We start from the raw sequence: 20,881 nt of genomic DNA, 5'->3' as shown, positions 1-20,881 counted from the left end.
CAGTCTTATTTAAGCTGAAGATGACCAGATTCCTAAAAACAAGTGTCATGGTATAATATTTTTGTATGCTAAAATTTCACGATCCTGTCATATTCTTGGCATCTGCTGGAGTAACTGGACAAGGCTGCATTTTGTCAAGCACTATTGCACAGAGTGTTATGCTATTTGAAGACTATCATGACTTCTGAAGTACTGCAGATAGTAGTAGCACCAGTCAGCAGTAGGCAAGGGGTAGGTAGTCCTAAAGAAATGAGATTATCTCAGTGAGCATGTCCACATTAATGTAGTGGGTGATGGACTGAGTTTCTTGTAGCCAGCTTCCAGATGATGCCAGCTTGCACTGGGATTAGATTTCTGGAAGAAACGTGCTCTCACACCCTACTTTAGCTCATTTTGGAAAGCATGAACATGCCCTTTCCCAGAAGAGAGCTGTCTAACCTCTGCTGATTGTGCCATACCTGAAGGGCTTCATGGCTCCCAGTGCGTGCAGCCTGTACCCAGAAGCAGAGGGAAGCAGCAGACTCATATCTGAAGGCCAGTCTTTTGGGAAGTCTCCAGTCATTACAAGGAACATATACTGTGTTCCACAAGGCTCCCAACCCTTCCTGAGCTTCCTACAGTCACCTGTAGTGTTGGTGTGATGCCAGTGTTTGCTGAAGTGTGTGTGCTGAGAGGGCATGGCCATGCCTGCCAGCAGTGGGTGTAGGAATACGATGTGGTGTGGGAGAAACCTCGGATGTAAACAGTTATAGGACATCCAGCCAAAGTGCCTGAAAATACTCATTCAAGTGCTTTTAGATAGCACTGTAGTAGTGATAAAAAAGCCAGGTTTTTAAAGTCACTTAGGATCATTATGTTTCCACAGAACTTGGAGTTAGGCACCCAGATACTTTTGAAAATATTCACTTTAATGCCTTCATGGATTCTGGCTATATTACAGCTATTGAAGAGCCTTACAGCTAATGATTATATTAAATAATATTTAACAGATGAGGTAGAAAAGAATTTGTGTTTCTGCTTTCCTTTGTCTTGAAAGTCTGTCCTAGCCTGGAAAATAGTTATTTTCATACCCATGGAAAACAACCTACAATCCTTGATTAAAGGAATAAAATAAAGCAGCTGAAAAAGGTCTTAATTTCCCCAACTTGTGAAGAAAAAAGATACATAGAACACAACTGTCTTGCATTTGTGTGCATGAAAATAACAACATGGTAACAAAGAATGCAAGATACCCATCCTTTCTACTCCACAAAGAGGTTTGGAGAGCATCATAAAGCTCCAAGCTTCCCCAGAACTTCCACTTGGCTCTTTTCCTACCCTCCCTGAAACTCTGACAATCATAAAATTATTTCAGTGGATCTCTGGCTGTCCCTAGCCCTTGTGATACCTCCTCAGTGCTCTTAACTTCTTGAATGATTAAAATCCCCTCAGGGGAGTTAAAGCTGCAGTGAAAGAACTGTGTGATTATTGTGTAGTTCAAAGTATTTTAAACTAGGTGCATAACAGATAAAATAACTAGCCCATAGGTGCAGCAAAATTGTCACAAATCAGGAGAATGCAAATTTCACCTGTGCTACAAAGGGAAAGCTAACCTGTGTACGGTACTAATTCTTATGAAGTCTTTTTGTCATTCACGAAAATCAGCCAAGGTTATCTGAGTATTTTAGAGATTGTCGTTCTCTTCTCTTCCAGCTCCTCTTGCTCCCTTAACGCAGTTGCTGTATGCCCCGCCTTGATATAACAAAAAGTGCAGTTGTCTACTTTTCCCTTTATATACAATCTTCTTAAACAATGAAAGATTTAATTACACCGTTTCTGCTGTCTGTGATGAATTTTTTTCACACAGCTCTAGATGGCAGTGCTGATAAACAGCTAGTACATTCAGCAGGAACAGATTTTACTTGGTGAACTGCTACATTTGATTTGGAGTCCTAACCTTTCCTCCACTTACCCTGTTTCCCACTCTACCACCTGCAGCCCTATAAACAGAAAAGACTTACATGATGGAAGCCATCTGTACAATAAGTCATCTCATCAGAGTGCTGAAGAGCTGTTCTGTTGAAGTGTTATCAATGTCTTCCAACTCACTGTGTATTTTTCTTATTGCTAAAAGCAATCCCAAGCATTCCCTTTGGCAGATTAGTAAGGAATTCAAGTAGCAGATGTTCAAATCACTTTTTATTTTTTGCATGTTGAATCTCCATAAGGATATTAAGATGAAGATCTTTTTCTAGGTCTTTGTTCTAAGTGTAGCAGTTCAATCATCTCTCTTCTATAGACAGTAACTATTATATAAGGAAAAGACTGTAAATATATTATCTGAAAACCTATGTACAATTTTTAAATTATGTTTAGCCTTCTAGGGAGATGCCAAGAACAACTTACATTTACTTGTATTCCTATGTTTTCCCTATAAAAGGTAAACTTCATGTCCTAGGAAATATCTGAATAATTATTTACAAGTTACTGCTGAACAAACTTCCTTCAGTCAAAAGTCTACCTATATGTGCTACAAATAGAAACTTCTGCCTGGCATTCCTCGGTACAAATTCAGCGTACAAAGCTGTCCTCTGAAGATATGACTGAAGTTTTCTACAGGGATAAAATCTACTGGATTATTTGAACTACAAATCTTTTTGATAACATATTTGTCCTCTTTCTTGCATAAGCTAAGGCATGCTTACAGACTTCTTATTACAGTTTTTTTTCCAGAGTACGTAATTTTACACAGTAATATGGTTCCAATAGCAAAATAAATAGTGCCAGGGAAGGTTCTCAAGCATTTTAATCGGATCTTCTACACTGGTAAATCTTAGAACCCACTCAAGCACAATTTTGGCACATATGGACTAGGACTTCCCCAGCAATTCCCAGTCATAGTTTAGGACTAAGAACCTTCCAGGAGCCATTAACAATGGGCAATTTGCATTTAGATTACTTGCTTTGGAGGCAATGAAACTGTACAAGCATGCATGCAAGTATTTCTATGCCAGCTAGCTTCAGTGCTCCAATATATTTTTGGTCAGGTTTAATTTACTGGTGCAGAAATAACCTAAATTTTCCATGATTTCCTTCTGCAAAATAATATATCATTGCTTTCAGACCATAAGATTACAAACAGACATAGGTACTGCAGTTAGAGAATCCAGATAAAAAAGGAATAAACGAAGGCATTGGAACACATCCATTTATACCATCTCATTCTAAGGAAGTCTTACTGAAACATCAGGAATATTTTGGATTTTACTGTCAAGGTTTCATATTTAGCACACCAACCTTATTACATTGACTGAGCAGGATACTTCACAGAAAAATGTCAATATTTGGTCAAAGAAAGTTTTTAAGTTGGAAATTCTGGATGTTTACCACATGGTGGTAGATGAAACACATAATCCTTGTGGATCTCCATTTACTGGCAAATAAATGGCCAATAAATTAATGATTCACAAAACCTGAGAAATCATTTTAATCTTTTAAGATCTTTAGATTAAAGGAATTTCCCAGCATAAATGATAATCATTACATTTGTTTTCAGTTTTCTTATACAGTTAACATATAACCCCGATACAATACCAAGGCATAGAGGAGCATAATTTTGCAAACACACTTCATATCGTCTCAAAGTCATATGTTTCAGAGCCTGCTCAGTTGATTGTTATTTAGTGAAGTTGCTGATCAGATTTCTTGAAGGGAATTATTCTACAGCATGTCACCAATTACATACAAACTTGTCTGAGAACCATGTGTAATGATGGCTACAAATGACAGAAATGCAGGTGTTATTTTAACATAATCTACTCAAATAAAAAGATGCCAACCTTGAGAACAGAAGAATAGACATTATTATAACATGAAATCTGTATATCTAACTCATAAATAGTGCAATGAAACTAGTATGTAGTACAAGACTGCAATGTGTAGCTCTATTCAGACCCGCTGGAAGTATTATGTATAGATAAAAGCCACCATTTCTTCTGTCATGTATTCAATCCACAAAAAAGTGATCTCATACTTTTTACTTTTATCACTATTGACTAGAAAGCTATTTTTTTTTGTAACTATTCAAAGCTATTTCTAATTAAAGAATAAAAATTTTCTCTCTGAAGAAAAGAAGGAGATTTCTTTCTCTTAGGATATACCTGCAGTCAGTTCCTGCAGTTAGTCAATTTGTGATGTTTTGTTAAACTTGAAACGTTGTAGAGATTTATCACTTTTGATGCAGATTCTAATGGGAAGTCATCTGAGAGTCAATGGGGACTGAAATGAAGCTATTTCAGTTTTGGAAACATGATGTCTAAATGTACTGTTTTAAAATACAGTATATAGTAGAGATACCATACACTTTCTGTAAGATTGCACACTCATACTGTAAGATTATTCATCTGCTTAATATTTTTCTTTCTGTAATAGTCTTCGTAGCTGAGAAAAGGAATTTGAAAGGAAAAGGTATGAGAAGTTTGGAAAAGCATTGCACTCTTCCATAGATATTTGACTTTTAGTATAAAGTTAAAAATCCTACAGCAAAGTGCTGCAAATATTCACATATACACGAATGGATGCCTTGACAAGATTTTAAATTTTCATTTCATTCAGTACATAAATGACTTTTCTTGGTTAGTATCTGGTCATTGGGAACTGAAACAAGGAGCTGTTTTTGTTAACCACAGTAAGGTCATTCTCAAACTGGATTTCATTAAGAAGTCACACAATTCCTCTAAGACGCATACAAGACTAGCTGAAAACTACTTTACCATGTGTTTGCTTGTCTATAATAGGCTTACCAGAAGACCACATTAAATATCTTAAATGATGACAATTTTATCAATTCCTTTGGCAGTTTTTTATAATTTCTTAATCTTATTGTATCAGCTAAAGGTTTTCTGAAATCAAGCAAAAAATTCCTAGTTAGCAAGAATGTTCATTCCTTCTTACGCTGCACTTGTTGGCTAATGAGAATAATTGGTCCCCATCCTCTTATAATATTCCTTTATGTATTTGGAGGCAGCTATCATGGCTCCCCAGTGGTGATTATGTTTGGGTATTGAACATCTGCTCAAGAGTTTATTGATGCTGTAGATAGTACCATATCCATTGGGAGTAATAGCACATTACACTGTGTAGCCATTTTGGGAGTGCTACCTGCAGGAAGGTCACTCAGTAGTAAATCAGAAACACTTACAAAACACAAAGTCCTTACCACAAACACAAAGAAGGTATATATTTCTTTGCATTTAGATGAATTAAACCTTTGCAAAGCAAGAGGAATGATTTGTTAAAAGACATAGAATTATGATACTTATTTAAAAAAATTTAAAAAGGCAGCACAGTTTTTCTGTATCTGTATTGGATCATCCTGTTGTCATGGTGTCTCAAAGCATCAGATAAAGTTTTATATTTATTCCCAGACATTTTGTTCTGAATTCCCATGCGGTTTTGACATTTCTGTAATATCTTCCATGCCTGAGAAGAAAATATTACAAGCCTGACAGGTGTTGACAAGCAAAACATTTGTTAGTGAAGCATGGTATTAATTATTCAGTTTGTGTCCTTTGTTTTGATCTCTGTTTTGTCTGAGGGTAATTTTCAGGTAAAAAACACTTGCTTTCAAAGTCTATAGGAAAAAAGAGGAAATATGGGGCAAGATTATAAAAAAATAGAACATGACTTCAAGCTATCAGAACATCCTAATCTACAGATCATTTCTCTTTTATTTAATAATTAATAACAGCTACACCAGCATGCTTAAATCCTCCACAGATAAGAAATAATTAAGTTAACACCAGTGAAATTGATATGTAATATCTCAATCAGTGAGAATTTTTAAGTTGGAACACGGGGAACGAAACCAAAAGGAAATAGGCCTTTGGATTTCGTGAAGTTTAAATGAAAGGCACATTCACACAGATGCAAATATTATTGAACTTTCAGAGTTTTGTATCATCTCATATAATAATCACTATGTCTCTCAACGAAGTAATGACTTTTCAGTTGCATTGTCACTCTGCACTTACTGTTTGTTTCCTTTTATCCTCAGTCCCCAACAATGTTCTGCGAACACAGTAATTATTAGACAATTCCCTTAAGGAGGCTACGGAAAGGAAAGGAAAGGAAAGGAAAGGAAAGGAAAGGAAAGGAAAGGAAAGGAAAGGAAAGGAAAGGAAAGGAAAGGAAAGGAAAGGAAAGGAAAGGAAAGGAAAGGAAAGGAAAGGAAAGGAAAGGAAAAGGAAAGGAAAGGAAAGGAAAGGAAAGGAAAGGAAAGGAAAGGAAAGGAAAGGAAAGGAAAGGAAAGGAAAGGAAAGGAAAAAGAAATACAGAAAGAAAGAAATACAGCAAGAAAGAAATACAGAAAGAAAGAAATACAGAAAGAAAGAAATAAATACAGAAAGGTAGAGAGAGAGAAAAGAAAGAAAAGAAAGAAAGAAAGAAAGAAAGAAAGAAAGAAAGAAAGAAAGAAAGAAAGAAAGAAAGAAAGAAAGAAAGAAAGAAAGAAAGAGAGAGAGAGAAGAAAGAGAGAGAGAAGAAAGAAAGCGAGAAAGAAAGAAAGAGAGAAAGAAAGAGAGAGAGAAAGAAAGAGAGAGAGAAGAAAGAAAGAGAGAAAGAAAGAAAGAGAGAAAGAAAGAGAGAGAGAAAGAAAGAGAGAGAGAAAGAAAGAAAGAAAAGTATTTGAATATCTGAATGAGTATCTGCTATTGCCAGCAGGCAACGTAAATGAAGGTATTATCTGTTTTACCTTCTAATGCAATTCCCGAAATTGTTGCTATGTGCTGTGATAAAGATGTGACACTGAATGCTGAGTATTGCTGTACTGTTTATGCACTGTTAGGACAGGGTGGTGGCACCTTAACTCCATGCGGACTCTACTGTCAGATTAGCAGCCAGAATGCTGAGAGCCTTCCAATTTGAAGGCATGGGGTGGGCCAGCTGGCACAGTATTTATGAAAGGGGCATTCATACTATCCATAGTGCTAAGATGCCCACTGTGAACGAGAGAAAGACAAGCAAAGTGTTATTGAAGCAAAGCCTAGAAAAAGAGCATCAAAGAAATGGGAACAATTAAGGGACACTGTGAGAACAGGATCGTGAAAGCCTGAAGCTCTGTAGCAAGGCTGGTGGGTGGATACATGCTGCTGCTGATAAAGCAGCAGGACAAGCCATCAGGACACTATACATAGTTGGCAAGGTTGTTAGAATCCGGTTCAGGTAGATTAGGACCGCTGCAGAGAAAGGATTAGCAGCTATGAGCATAGTTTAGACAGCAGGATGGTGGACTGAAAATTTGCAGTCCACTAGCATCTACCTTTGTGCTTTCTTTCTCCCTGTTGTCAATGAAAAAGATTATCATGAAATGAAATGTTTTAAAGTTTCACTTGAATATGTCAGTCTAGAATAAATTTACTGCTCTGTTCTCTTCCCAGGTCTGGGGACTGAGAGCGTTGTGTCTGTAGTGCATAAGGAGAGACAGGTCCAGGTGTAGATCTTCCACCAACTCTAATATCTCTTCTACATTCAAGACAAATAGTGGAGTCATCAAGACCATCTAAGTTTCTATGGAAATATAATAATCAGGAAACTCTATGCATGTAGGGGGGAGTACTCTACACTCTGTTTTTTGCCTAGGTTTCATAGATATACTAGAAATACAGCATGTAAGCCTAGACATATTCTGGAGTGTGAAGAGAATTCACAATGAGTTGCACCAAAGTCCCATGCCCATGTTTTGACATGGACTTTCTAACACTTGAAGTTTAGCTCTCCTTGAAGATGTCAGCTACAGGCTTTTCCACTTTTTTTCAGTTTAGTTAACCTCCTGCTGAGGTTTTAGATTTGAGGGTCAGACAGGTCCTCTGCACTACTACTTCACCGAGGAGTCTGGCTTCCTTTGCGGTGAAGCTGGAGGTTGCAGCATAATTTTTCTCCCTTTCCACTTTGGTCTTTGTTGTCCCTATATGGAAATGGAGAGAATAACTGGAAGAAAACAACTCTAATGAGAGAGCTGTCCTCCAGTGCTGTGGGACAGAAAGGAGGAATGTCGGAAAGTAGGACCTACTATATTGTACCTGCTGATCATTTTTAAATTCTCAGGTGAAGCACTCACTTCAGCTTATGTATTGAATCAAAATCAAACTGGTATAAATCAACATTTAAAAAAAAAAAATTTATACTAACAGGCCTTACCCAGATAAACTGTCACAGCTATTTACAATATGGATAGTACAATAATGTTTATAATGATATTATTTCATGCGGCATATGGACTGTATTTTCTGGCTTTTGCTTATAACTCAGCTCATACAATAACACGTCAGCTCAGAAGTAAATGAGTAAAAACCCGTGTGTGTTCAACGAAGTACTCATTTTACCACCTGCTTTTCCATTTGCTCTGAGCAGCGACGGAGGACTTTTATAACCATATATAAACTTTGCTGGTGTGGATTTTTAGCTTGGATCTTTTCATTAGAGTCAAACTATGCTGGTGAACTCATGCATGTGGCAAGCCTAAAATTTGGTGTATTTTGCTACAAAACCTAAATAGATTTCCCTACAAACCTAAGAAGTTTTCCTTACAAACCTAAATAGGTGTATTTTCCCATGCTTTGCTACCTGCGAATGAATATTGTTATTCTAAATAATTCAGGTGAGCTCCTGCAAATATTACTGTCTACATATTCTGATTATTTCCGACTCTTTCTGTGGCTGAGTCTCACCGTTCCATAAAATTACTGAATACATAGTCTAGTGTGAGTGGGAGTGGTGCTGAAATATCAGAGAAAATGGCAAAATGCTTTGCAACATCCATTTTTTTACTCCATTCCCTGAGACTCCTTTAGACATCAATCTTTCCTGATCCTCTGGTGACCTTACCTTTTTTTAGTTTATAGTTACCTCTTCTTGGTATGATTGCTCTCTTCGTGACACAGTTCAGCCTCATTAAAACAGAACTTGTTCAAATCTTCCTGCGTTACTATCGACAATATCTTCATTTTCCTTGGAATCTAAAAAACAGCTTCAACAGGGATATCTTGAGGTCCTTACGCTTATGCTATCTTGGTCTTAGGGATTATTTTCTACATATTTCACACGCATATTTGCATGTGCAAAGACTTTTTTTTTAAACTTTTTTAATTAAGTAATACTCCTGAAGATCGTTGGTTTTAGTCTGGACAATTTTTATATCCTTTCCTCCAGCAATGCAACTTCCTTGTTCACATATATTCAGAATGGTGCTGCAAATCTATTTTCCTACTCCCTTTTTTTTAATATTCCTCCACAACTGCTTTTCTTTCTGCAGCATACTCTGTAGCAACCTGGTTAGCTTTGCTTTTAAGAATGTTCTGGGTCTATCTTTCATCTGTTATTTGCCACTGAGAAAATGAAATTTCCCTTGAATCCACAATGCTGTGCCCAGCCTCTGCCGTTAGGTTTTCAGAGCAAACTCAATGACACTTTCTTCCTTTTTTTTAATCTCTTGTGGGAAGAGATCCTCAGGAAACTTCTGCTAAACTACATCATTATTATTTTTTATCCTTCTAAGAATTTTTGCTTGATTTGATACCTACAAGAGACTTAACAAAGGTCTCACAGGAGTTATGGTGGTTGGTGGTGTTGCATTGTTTTGTTGTAAGCTCCCTCTATATGATTCTGTTCTCTTTTGTCATACGGTTAAATCATAAATCGTTATTTCAGGACTTTCTTTTTGTTCCATGAGTATAAGGCACCTGACACAATAGGGCATGAGAAAGGATTAGGGCTTGTAAGTGCTAGCTATAATTACTATAATTATAATCAATAAGTATTTGCAAGAATGTGATGATGTCACCTTTTGTTTATCAATCTGGACCATCATTTGATGAGGTTATACTCTGATTTAGCAGCTTTATCATATTTCTCTTTCTTATACAAAATAAAAAAGAGCTATAAGTTGGAGCTGTAGATAAACTCAGTTTAGATTTAATTAGATGGAAGTTAAAAGCCAAAAGCCATCCAGGAGTAAGTTGCTAGTGAAGGCTGAGGTTGCTATAAATCTGATAAGGAAGAAAGTGTGGGATTTTATATTGAGATCGGTGGTAGGGCGGCTGTGGGTTTCTGTAGTGACAAACTGTACTTACAGATTCCAGGAGCCCCTGATGAAAAGCTGTTCTCATTCCATAATGCTTTATGGGAACACTGCAGCCTCTTGGAATATTTTTCAAGCAGAAACTCATCATCATGATAACACTGGAGAAAGAAGGGCAAAAAAAATTCTTTCTGGTAGGGAAATAAAGACATCTTAAGCTTTACTTCAAAAGCTCTCTACAGCAAACAGTAGCGGTGGAGATACCGTTTCATCTTTGCCTCTGGGATATTATTAAGCCTTTCTAGTAGCTCTAACTGCAGGAGAAGGGATTACAGAAGTTGCTGCTGTGTAGCTGCCTGACATACAAATATCTGGAAAAGCACAGATCACGTTTTGTACAAGGGCCACTTATTAGACAGCACCGAAAGCTTAACCTGGAATGAATAGCACAGCACACTCTGCTAGCTGCACACAAACAAAAAACATCCAAGACCCTCATGATTCATGCTGGCCTTTTAAGTGCTTTGGGAGAATATTCAGGCTCCCGGCTTCCCTTTTGTCATGGCTGTGTATACGGAGACTGGTACCAATTGAGGCTGTGCTACTTTGGTACAGAGAGCCATGCCATGCCATTCATCCCGCTTCAGTTAAGGCTGTGTCAGCATTTCCATGACAAATCCTTACTTTCAAGGGTTTACAGCTTAATCATAGCAAAATCCGCCACCGGCTGAAATGACACACACTCTTCCAGTGTTAAAGGTTTTGTGCACAAGCACCAGAAACACAGAGAAATAAATTATTTCAGGCGCTTTTATTTACTTCAAGCTGCTGCTTTGGCCTTGTAATGGCTTTGTATTTTAAAATGGATAGTGTAGAGTAAAGGTCCTTATTGTGAGTTAATTGTTACATTTGAAAAAGAAACAAAAAAAAACAAAACAGCAAACCATACGCTTTTTCAGTGTTTTTCAACAGATCACTAAGGATTTTGCAAGATTAGCTTGATGAATAAGGGATTAGAAAGTTAGTTGCAAAGTGATAGAAGTCAGTTTAGAAACAGTTGCTCTCAAAACAAGTCTTTGCTAATCCTGTGAGACTGTACTAGACTGAACATAGACAAAGCTACGCTTTCTAGTTCTCCACAGAAATAAGTCTCAGGCAGTGGGTAGCACATGAAGTCCTTAACATCTGCTGCACTCTGTCAAGTCTTAAGCACTTGCACTAAAATACAGATTTTGTTTGTTAAAGATTAGCATGAAAAAGGAAAGTCACCTGCTCTAAATACTGACAAGCAATGATGTGATGTTATAAAGCTGGAGAACTGTCATGATCGGAGGGTGGTCACTGCAACAAATAGTCCTTAGAGAGCAGTTGCATGTAGGTCCTGGTCACAGGTGATGAAGAGCTGGGTGCATCAGCACGAACAGTGCAAAATCAGGCAGGTGTATAATGGCTTGTAGGTTTAGATATAAGCTCAGTACTTTTGCATATCTGTGAGTCAAGTGCTGATGTTGTCATTTTTATTCTTATAGAGCTGATCTCTGCTGCTTGCAATGCTCATAAACAAATTATTGCTATGAACTCAAGAAGAATTCACCAAACCTCACTTTCATCCCAGATGCAGTCCTTACGTTGAGGGTTTATATGGTCATCCAATCTTAGCTATTTAATTTTATGATTAAAGTAAGGACATTATTCTGCCTGAATGTAAATCTTCTGTTAATCTTGTAGAATTCACACAATTCACACAATACCTTTCTCATTTTTTATTTGAAAAATTGTGTGAGTCCAGACACACTCAGAGACTGTGCATAATAGACTTTAATCCCTCATGCAAATATAGACCTTCAGAGAAAGTTTTAAAATTACAGTTCATGTTATTTTTCTTATTTTAAATAATGCCATATAATAACAGATGCTGTGAATTTATCTGTTCGAGGTGACTACGAAAATCTACTTCATACTTAACTTTTTTCCTGTGTGTGAACAATACTTATTGATTTCAGAAAAGATTATTGATGAAACTATTATTAATATGTAGGGTTTTGAAAAGCATATCACACTAAGTGGGAAATATTGTTACTTACTTAATTGAAGAACGCATAAGTAACCTGGAAATTGAACTCCTGAATGAACTACTGGCTAGAAATGACACAACTTCTATAAATACCAGTTTGCAAAACAGGTTCAAACTTACACTTTTTAAGAATTTATTATAAGCCTTATTATGGTCCCTCAAATGGAGCCTGGAGTAACAGAGCAGTTTGACGAATAATATATACAAAATATAAATGAATAAACAATCTTATATGAAGAGAAGAAGCAGAAAAAATATTGTGGGGTTCATATAAGCTGGATCTTTCAGGTGACAGTGAAATAAATATGAAATCAAACAAAACAATGTGTAACAGAGAGTATTTCTCCTGTGAAAAAGTGGCCCATGTGTTGTGTTTTTATTTGCCTTAACTTTCTTGTGCTGTAAAAGTTAAATAGCTGAAATGATGTTATCAGACCAAGTGGAATTTGAGATACTGTCATGCTATGACACTGCTGGTTTTCCACATATCTGTCACTAAATTTTTTGTTTCTTGTGTGATAGATACAGCAGTGCATATTCCTAGGGTTTTCAAACAGAATGCTGCAAACTAAAAAGCTCTTTGATAGTTGTAAAAGTGAGAAAATTTCCAAAAAACTGTGCTTACCAGTTTATTTCAAATCAAACCAGACCACTGATGAGAAGCAGAGAAGGAATGGCACGAATGGTAGCACAATACTGTGGCACAGCACTGTTTCTCCATCAGCTCTTGGAAGGCAATATGGTTTCACTTGGGCACAATGTCTACAGAAGGGTTGTCATAAAGGGAAATTGTAAGATCTGCCAGATTCAGGCAGTTTTTGAGGCCAGGACCTACATGTATATTGTTTCACATTTTACAGAACCAACAAGACTCGTATGGACTATCAATGGTCCAGAGATGAGGTAAACTGAAATCTGGAAATAATCTTATGAAACTTACTTTCAACATCCTAAATTTTCCTTTATCCTCTGTCCTCCCCGCTTCATATGTCTGTATGTTCATCTATATATTTAATGGGCTGCATGTACTTTCCAGGTGGGAATGCCTTCAGAGTAGGTACATTTTAGTTATTGTCTTCATATCACAGATAATTGAGTAAATCTGAATATAGTTGTTACACAGGCTGTCAGTCTAGAAGTGTAATGGTCTCCTCCGATCTTGCAATCCAAGAATCTGTAAATAATTGTAGTAGTAACCTGAAGATCTTATAACACTGCTAAGAAAAATAGGGTACCCTAAATCCAAAATACTTGTAAAGACAAGGAAAAGTCCTTTAGGCATACAGCCAAGATAGCACATTGTAGAAAATTAATTTCCATGCTTGTGCTTTCAACAAGAAATGTATCACCATATAGAAATTGTATGAAAAGGATAACCACTTCCTTTACAGCAATCTGTGCTGAAAAAAGAAACTTTTATAAACTTTAGGTAAAAATATAGTCTTTATTTCTCCCCTTTGAAAAAAAGAAATACATTTTAAATTACCTGGTGTAAGTGATGTATCATGATATGATGAAAAAAAATGTATTTTTAAATCAATATTGTATCACATTGTGTAGTAAGGTTAAAATAATGCTTAAATGAATTTAACTTGCTGAATTACATTTAATAAATTTCAGAGAAAATGTAGAATTTATATCAAAATCATAGCTTAGATAAAGCATAAAAATAAAACTAGAATTTTTTTTTTCTTATGTGAACACAGTAGTTTCTATTTTTCTTTTTCAAGCTGAGTAAGTAAATGGACAAATAAAATACAAAATAATATTTATGTTAATAGTTTGAAATTCCGCAAACATCTATTATCTTACAAAATCCCATTTCCTATAGGTTCTATTTTACTTAGGATTAACTAATCAGTAAAATTAAACAAAATCTACAATAAAACTGATATTTGTATACTCTATCTCAATAATTAACAAAATTAAGAATATAATTAAGCATTCTAAATATGTAAATTTCTTGATACTTTACAATACAGTGTCTATTAACTATATTAACAGTCTTTTCTTCAAGAGAATCTTAAATGTAAATTTTTGTCTGATTTTCCTTTCTTAAAAGTAGTGGTTTCCTTTGCTAATAGAAATTTTATCTACTTTATCTAATTAGACATCTTATGCCTTAGAAATGGGAACAGTACCTGGAATTCCTAAGAATTTTTTTCTAATATAATCTAATTTGTGCAGGCTTGTAATAATTTTTTTGTGTTTATTTTCCAGTTAAGAAATCCAATCTCTACAAGTTATATTGCAAGTAATTCTGTAAAATTATCAAATTAATTAATTATTTATATTTCTTAATTTGTGTATATCAGGTATTTTAGTGATCTTTGATATAATTTATATGTGGGTTTAAAACTGCCTTTTAAAATTTAAAAACTCAGAAGGATGAAATATGCAAATAAACAACAAAGAACACATAAAACAATTAAACAATACTTATGTTTTTAATTTATTCAGTATATAATAATATTTCATGATTCATAATTTGTAACAGAAGTGAAAAATAGATTATGGACACTGACATAGTCTTCGTATTTGATGTATAGTTGAAATACATGAAGATGATGCCTCTTTAGTATTCAGCACATCAGCCTTAGAAAACTGGCCTGCCTGTATACTTTTAAAGAATAATTACTTAGCACTTAATAACCTAAAGAGAAAAAATCAGAATGACAAACTGTCTCTGAAAAGATCTGTAAAAAGCTTGTTGTCTGTAGAATGGAAAGAGTGCGAATAATGTCAGAAAAACTCCTAGTGCAGTGATGAATTGTTCAAAATCAATTTTAATTTTAGGAAAAAATACTGTGAAAAAAAAAAGTAAAGATTAAATGAAAAGGTAGATCATTCTGTGGAATGATCTATGCAGCTAAGAAAGTAAATGGAATCCCGTTTTGTGAAAGTCACTCTCATAAATTGTAATATATAACCTTTAGTTTACTCACATACCGTAATACAAAGAATTTTTTACACTGTGTATTTAAAGTTATGGCCCTCTGTGTCAGTCGTGTACTGGAGTGATAGCAGCTGATGGGCCAACGGTGCTGGAAATATTACGCCAAGCCAGAGAAGCAGGCATAATATCTTCGGGGAGCTGGTGGAAACATGACTGCCAGCAACATTACCTATGCATCTTTTAAAAAGGTGCAGTGTATAGCTCTTCCGGCACGGCTCTGCAGCAACAAATCGCCTGTTAAGGAAGGCAGGTGGTACCACGTTATGATAATCAGAGCTCTTGAACAGGAGGTAGGAGCAGTGAGAAGGAGATGGAGCAAAGCTTTAAGCAGCCCGCAGTGCAACACCCTGTCCCCAGTACCTTTTGTAGCTTCTATCAGAAGCTAACAACTTGCTAAATGCTGTCAGCCTTGCTGAGTGCATCAGTAGTGAGGGTGAAACCTGTGTAGCAGTGGAAACACTTTAAACACTTTTAATCTGGAAGGAAAATATGATTGTGGCAGAAGTATAAAATATTAAGGTACATGAATTAGTGCTAGATATAAATCTCATTTTTTGTAAACAAGAAGAAAGTCTCACAATCTACATATATCTTGAAAAAGCAATAGAAGGGTAATTTGGGATAATGACAGAAAGAGAGAAAGAGCTGGAAAGAGAAAGAAGAATTTGTCCCCTAGAACTGAGAAAGTGCCTCTGGCACACTTACTCCAAAGAGAGTCACACCTCTAAGCTGGTGCGCACAGCTCAAAGATCATGCCAAAAACAAAGCCGGAGGAAGAACTGTCCCAGACCGGGACAGCTCTGTGGGCACAAGCTGATCGCCAGCACAGCTAGCAGCTCCCTCACTTACCAAGGAAGTTAGCTGGCAGGCATGGTGCACGCAAACAGTGATTTCCAACAGGGACACTCAAGCATCTGCAAAAGAATTTGTTGTTGAATATAATCTAGTGTTATGAATTATGTTTTATTTTTCATAACTGTTCCATCCTTCTATCCAGTCTGCTGCTCAAGGTGGGTCAGTGTGAGCCTGATGACTGTTTCTGAGTTAACTCTGGAAGTAGTGGGTCCAAGGAAAACGATGTGTACAAGCCTTCTCTCAGAAGACCTTCATTTCAAGACAAGGTTAGGCGACCCAAGGCACATGGGAACTACATGGGAGAAACAGTGTGATACCCGGAGCCACAGCCTTAGGAGAAGTCCTGTGTGACAAGCACAGGTCACTGCAACACCTGCAAAGAGAATACCATGATTAGGGGCAAGCCTTGAAGCCTGTGCTGACTTCCTCTGACAGATCACATCAGCTCTATCAATCAAACTGCCTATTTCCAAAGGCAGAGAGAAGCATGCATTTTCCCAGAGGGTCATGTCTTCCATTGTATAACACTGGTCAGTATAATCTTCTCTTCACAGGCCGCAGCAGTGACTCCTGGGTATCTTAGGCATCTGGCTTTGTAACAGATTTGTTACATGAGAACAGTCTTTGTCCCACAGAAACCCTGTGAATACTTGTCATCAATGAAGATTTACTTAACCGATCTTGTGCAGGAGGATCATATAAGGGAACTCTGGCAGTATGGAGACTGAGTGCTGGCTTATCATATGCCTATAAATTTTTTAACTCCAATAAGGCAGTGATGAAGGAGAAAAGAGTGAATTAATAAACAAGGAGTTTTAGCTGCCTGGTAGTAGCACAGTGTCCAAGCAGTACAGTGCAGTCCCACACGTGCCACGCGCCATTCAAAAACTGTTAATCAAAATAGTGCATAAAGCTTTTTAGTATTATATTTGCATATATGGAATTAGTGCACAAATACATTTTATTTGATAATATACTGAAAACTATCTCATCCCTGAACTAGCAGTCACTTGTGGTATTCACTGTGACTTCACCTGGAAAAGGCAGCAAGAAGGATTCTCATAGGTTTCGTGTGAAGAAAGAAGATTCTTAAGAGTGTAAACTTGTCTTGACACAACATATGTAAAACTTTGCAAGTGTTAAAATGAGAAAATATTCTTTAAAATTTGCAAGTTCAAAATAATGCAAATACAATATGTATCTATAATTTGGGGAAACAGAACCTTCCTTTAGATAAGGTTTCAGGTTTCATGGGGAGTTTTTTAATAATAAACATACTTGCTAACTTTTCTAATCATTCGTATTTCTGAATTACTTTTTTTGTGAATAGGGAATTTCACTGGCATTTCTTAGAAAATTGCTATGGGCTGCAATTAAATTCATGAAGAGTGGTATGAAAAGTGCCATAATTCAGTTAAAATAATGAGATTTTTCACCCCATGAAAACTCTCAGTAATATTTGCCCATCTTCATTAAAAAAAAAAAGCCACAAATGAGTTAGCCTGTAAGAAAGGGCAGAATATTCCACAGAGAATTCTAAAGATGCATTTGTACTACATATAGTTACAGTTCAAATGCTTTTTATCTCCACCTCAGAAATAAGTGCCCTCTCTGTTTATATGTAGTTTCCATTTGTATTTTTCTTTGCAAATTTACTTCCATCCAAAGTTCTAAATAGTTCATTTCTTCTCCTTTTTGTGCTTCCTCCCCTTTTCCTTCACTGCTGACATGCACACAGCTATTTAATCCCTATGAGTCATTTTGAAACCTGTGAGAGACTGCAGCAAGCAATCTTCCCTGATCATAACAATTTGATGTAGACTCATTCCTTGTGCAGATCTAAAGAGGAAAGTAAATTGGAATTTTTTTCAGCTGGGGAGAAAGTAGCAGCGCCAAATACCTGAAGTCATTGAAGACTTGATTTCAAAGATGATCTTAGGATTTAGGAGGCATGACACCTGTCTCGTTTAGGACTGTGCTGGCAATCAGCTACCAGTATGGCTACACCCCTTTCTAGCTGGGGAGAAAGCAGCAGTGCATAAGTAAAGGCTAAAGCTGCAGAGTTAGCTTTGAAATAGTAAAAACAGTGCTAAATATCTTTGAAAGAAAAGGTACGTCCTCAGTTCAAAGATGTTTTAAGGTAACAAGAAGACTTTTTTTAAGCCATTTTGGTAACAAGCCTCATTAGTTCATATAGTATTCTCTGTTTTACCCCATATTATAAAATTTAGCACTGCTTACTTAGTGCCATAAGGGTAATTGTTTTCTCTTTAAATACGTAGATATCTCAAATATACTGATTTGTTCCTGTTATTGTCTGTATTTTGATAGTACCTACAGGGCCCACCACTCTCCCAAATTATTGCACCCTCTGTGCGAGGCAATATATTGAGTACATTCAGATATAATGATTCTTGTCCTACAGAGCACACTGTAAAAAAAGACAACATAAATGTACAACAAACAGAGCACTAACCAGTAAAACTGTGGTATTGTCTGGCATGTTGGAAGACATTCAGAATTAATGTCAACTGCCTTATGACATCTGGCATGTTTTTAACACCCTCTCAAACATGAGAAAATACAGTTACAAAAGTGATGAGCATTTTCTGGTACAGATAGAAAGCCATAGCTCAAGCCCAAACATCAACACCCAGGAAATCTGCCCAGCATTGATTTATCCACTTAGCAAATTGGGAAAACAGGTGAAAGATATCAGACAGAGATTGCAACCAAGCACGGGTCAACTATATGAAGGCACTGAAAAAAAAAAAAAGCCAAAAAACCTGACCTTCAGGCTGTGTGGAAATACAACATTTTGTCCTGCTTTTGGATGGAATAGAGTTAATTTTCCTCCCAGTAGCTGCTGTGCTTTGGGTTAAGTACGAGAAGAATGTTGATAACACTGATGTTTTCAATTGTTGCTAAAAAATCAAAGACTTTCTTCAGTTTGTCATATTCAGCAAATGAGCAGGTGTGCAGGAGTTGGGGGGGAGCACAACAAGACATATAGCCAAGCTGGCCAATGGATATATTCCATACCACAGACCTCATGCTCAGTTTGTAGAGTGGGGTTGGCCGGGGGGTGGGAAACTTCCTGGGTTTTTTTTCCTTCTCTTTTCCGTGGGTTTGAATCCTCTCTTTTCCAGGAGTTTGGCCTTCTCCAAGAGTTTGATTTTTCTTTTTCTCCATGTGTTTGGCAAAATCTGCAAAATTCATGAGCTCCAGCAAACCCATGGGTTGTGCAATCACTGCTCAGGGACTGGCTATGCAACTGGTTGGTGGTTAGAAAAAATTGTATTGTGTATAGTTTGGTTTGCATATTCTTTATTATTATTAGTAGTAATAGTCTTGGTATTATTAGTACTAGTATCTACTTTGTTGTCTTGTTAAACTGTTGTTATATTAACCCATGAGTTTTACCTTTTGTCAATTTCTTTTCTCTGTCCTGCTGGGGGGAAAGGGGAGGGGTGAGCAAGCGGCTGTCTGGTGCTTAGTTGCCAGCTGCTGGGTTAAACTACAACACAGTTGTGTCTGGACGGCACATGCAATAGTTTTATTTATCTACTGCCTACTGGAAGGTCCTATCTGGGATCAAAATATGCAGGTATTTATGGCTGTTAAGAAGGGTAGAAAATTTGACCTAAGACAAAAAAGCCAAATAAATGAAAGACATCGAGTGGTATAATTGAGAGAAGGTAAAGGAAACTTTCTAACAGTCTTCAAATGTGATGAAGATGCAGAAGAGGAGTACACTGCTCACCACATCCAGTGTGGCTAAGATGAGAAAAGGGTTTGAGCTGGAACACGGAAAATACAGGGTCAATATAAAGGGAAAAATTATGAATAGTATGTCTAACTTTCCATCAACGAAAGCTGTTAGGAAGGTGGTTAGGCATACAGTTTTCAGGAACGATTTAGTTATAGTTAATTCTGATTCGGACAGTATCAAATAACCTCTTGGAGTTGTTGCTAACTTTAATTTGTGTGCTTCTATACAGGCTGGTCAGGGAGCTCGTGAAAGGCATCTAGAACTTTCATGAGATGTTACAGCAGCATGGCCAGCTGAAGAAAACTGGAGTTGACATAAAAATTTACCCAGAAGTAACTGAATTATTTTCTTCCTTTGTTTTTTTTTTTTTTTTTCTTTTTTCGGCTATAAAAAGAAAAATCGAGGTACTTAATTTTGCTACAAAAAAAAGTTGTGTTGGAGAAATCTAACCTAGCAATTATGCTTAGAAATTAAAAATATTTTAGCTTCATATATTGCTACCATGTATTATTCTTCTAAAATAGTGTGCTCCTAAATTTTATGTTGATGTATTTTAAATAGAACATATTATTCAAGAGACACAATTATTTTTTTCCCTTCTTGTCTCCAGAATACTTTATATATATGTTTCTTTAAATTTTCTTGAAAAGTATTATTTTCTCAATACTAAGGCATAGAAAAGCTGATACCCAAATATGCCTTTTTGCCAACTGTATATATGCAGGTGGTGGATAACTTGTGATTATTTGTAAACACTTTGAAAACCTGAATGCTGTAATTCGCTGCCTACACATCTGTGAAACTCCTACAACATGAAGTGTTCTCCATTTTCTGAGGAGCTTTTGAGCAGTCCTTTTAGGATTAGACTTAAAGAGCCCTTTAATACGTGGTACCAAGAGACATAAAGTTAATCCCCAAAATGATTTACTATTCTGTATACGTGAAAAATGTAAATATCTCAATAAATCAAGCATTAACCACTTTCTCTGTGAATAAACTTCCTTCACAGAAAGACTAATAAATGTTGTTCCACATGCACAGCATCATTACAAACACAGCTTGTTCATTTCCTCTGTTGTGACTTTTGTTTCTTCAAATTTCACGTACCAATATGGATTCTATGACTTATGGATATTTCACTGCTGTGAAGGGGGGGAGGGGGAGGCAAAA

This window comes from Opisthocomus hoazin, chromosome 2 (assembly GCF_030867145.1).
Source record: "Opisthocomus hoazin isolate bOpiHoa1 chromosome 2, bOpiHoa1.hap1, whole genome shotgun sequence".
Classification (NCBI taxonomy): Eukaryota; Metazoa; Chordata; class Aves; order Opisthocomiformes; family Opisthocomidae; genus Opisthocomus; species Opisthocomus hoazin.
Note: the sequence above shows the minus strand (reverse complement) of the source record.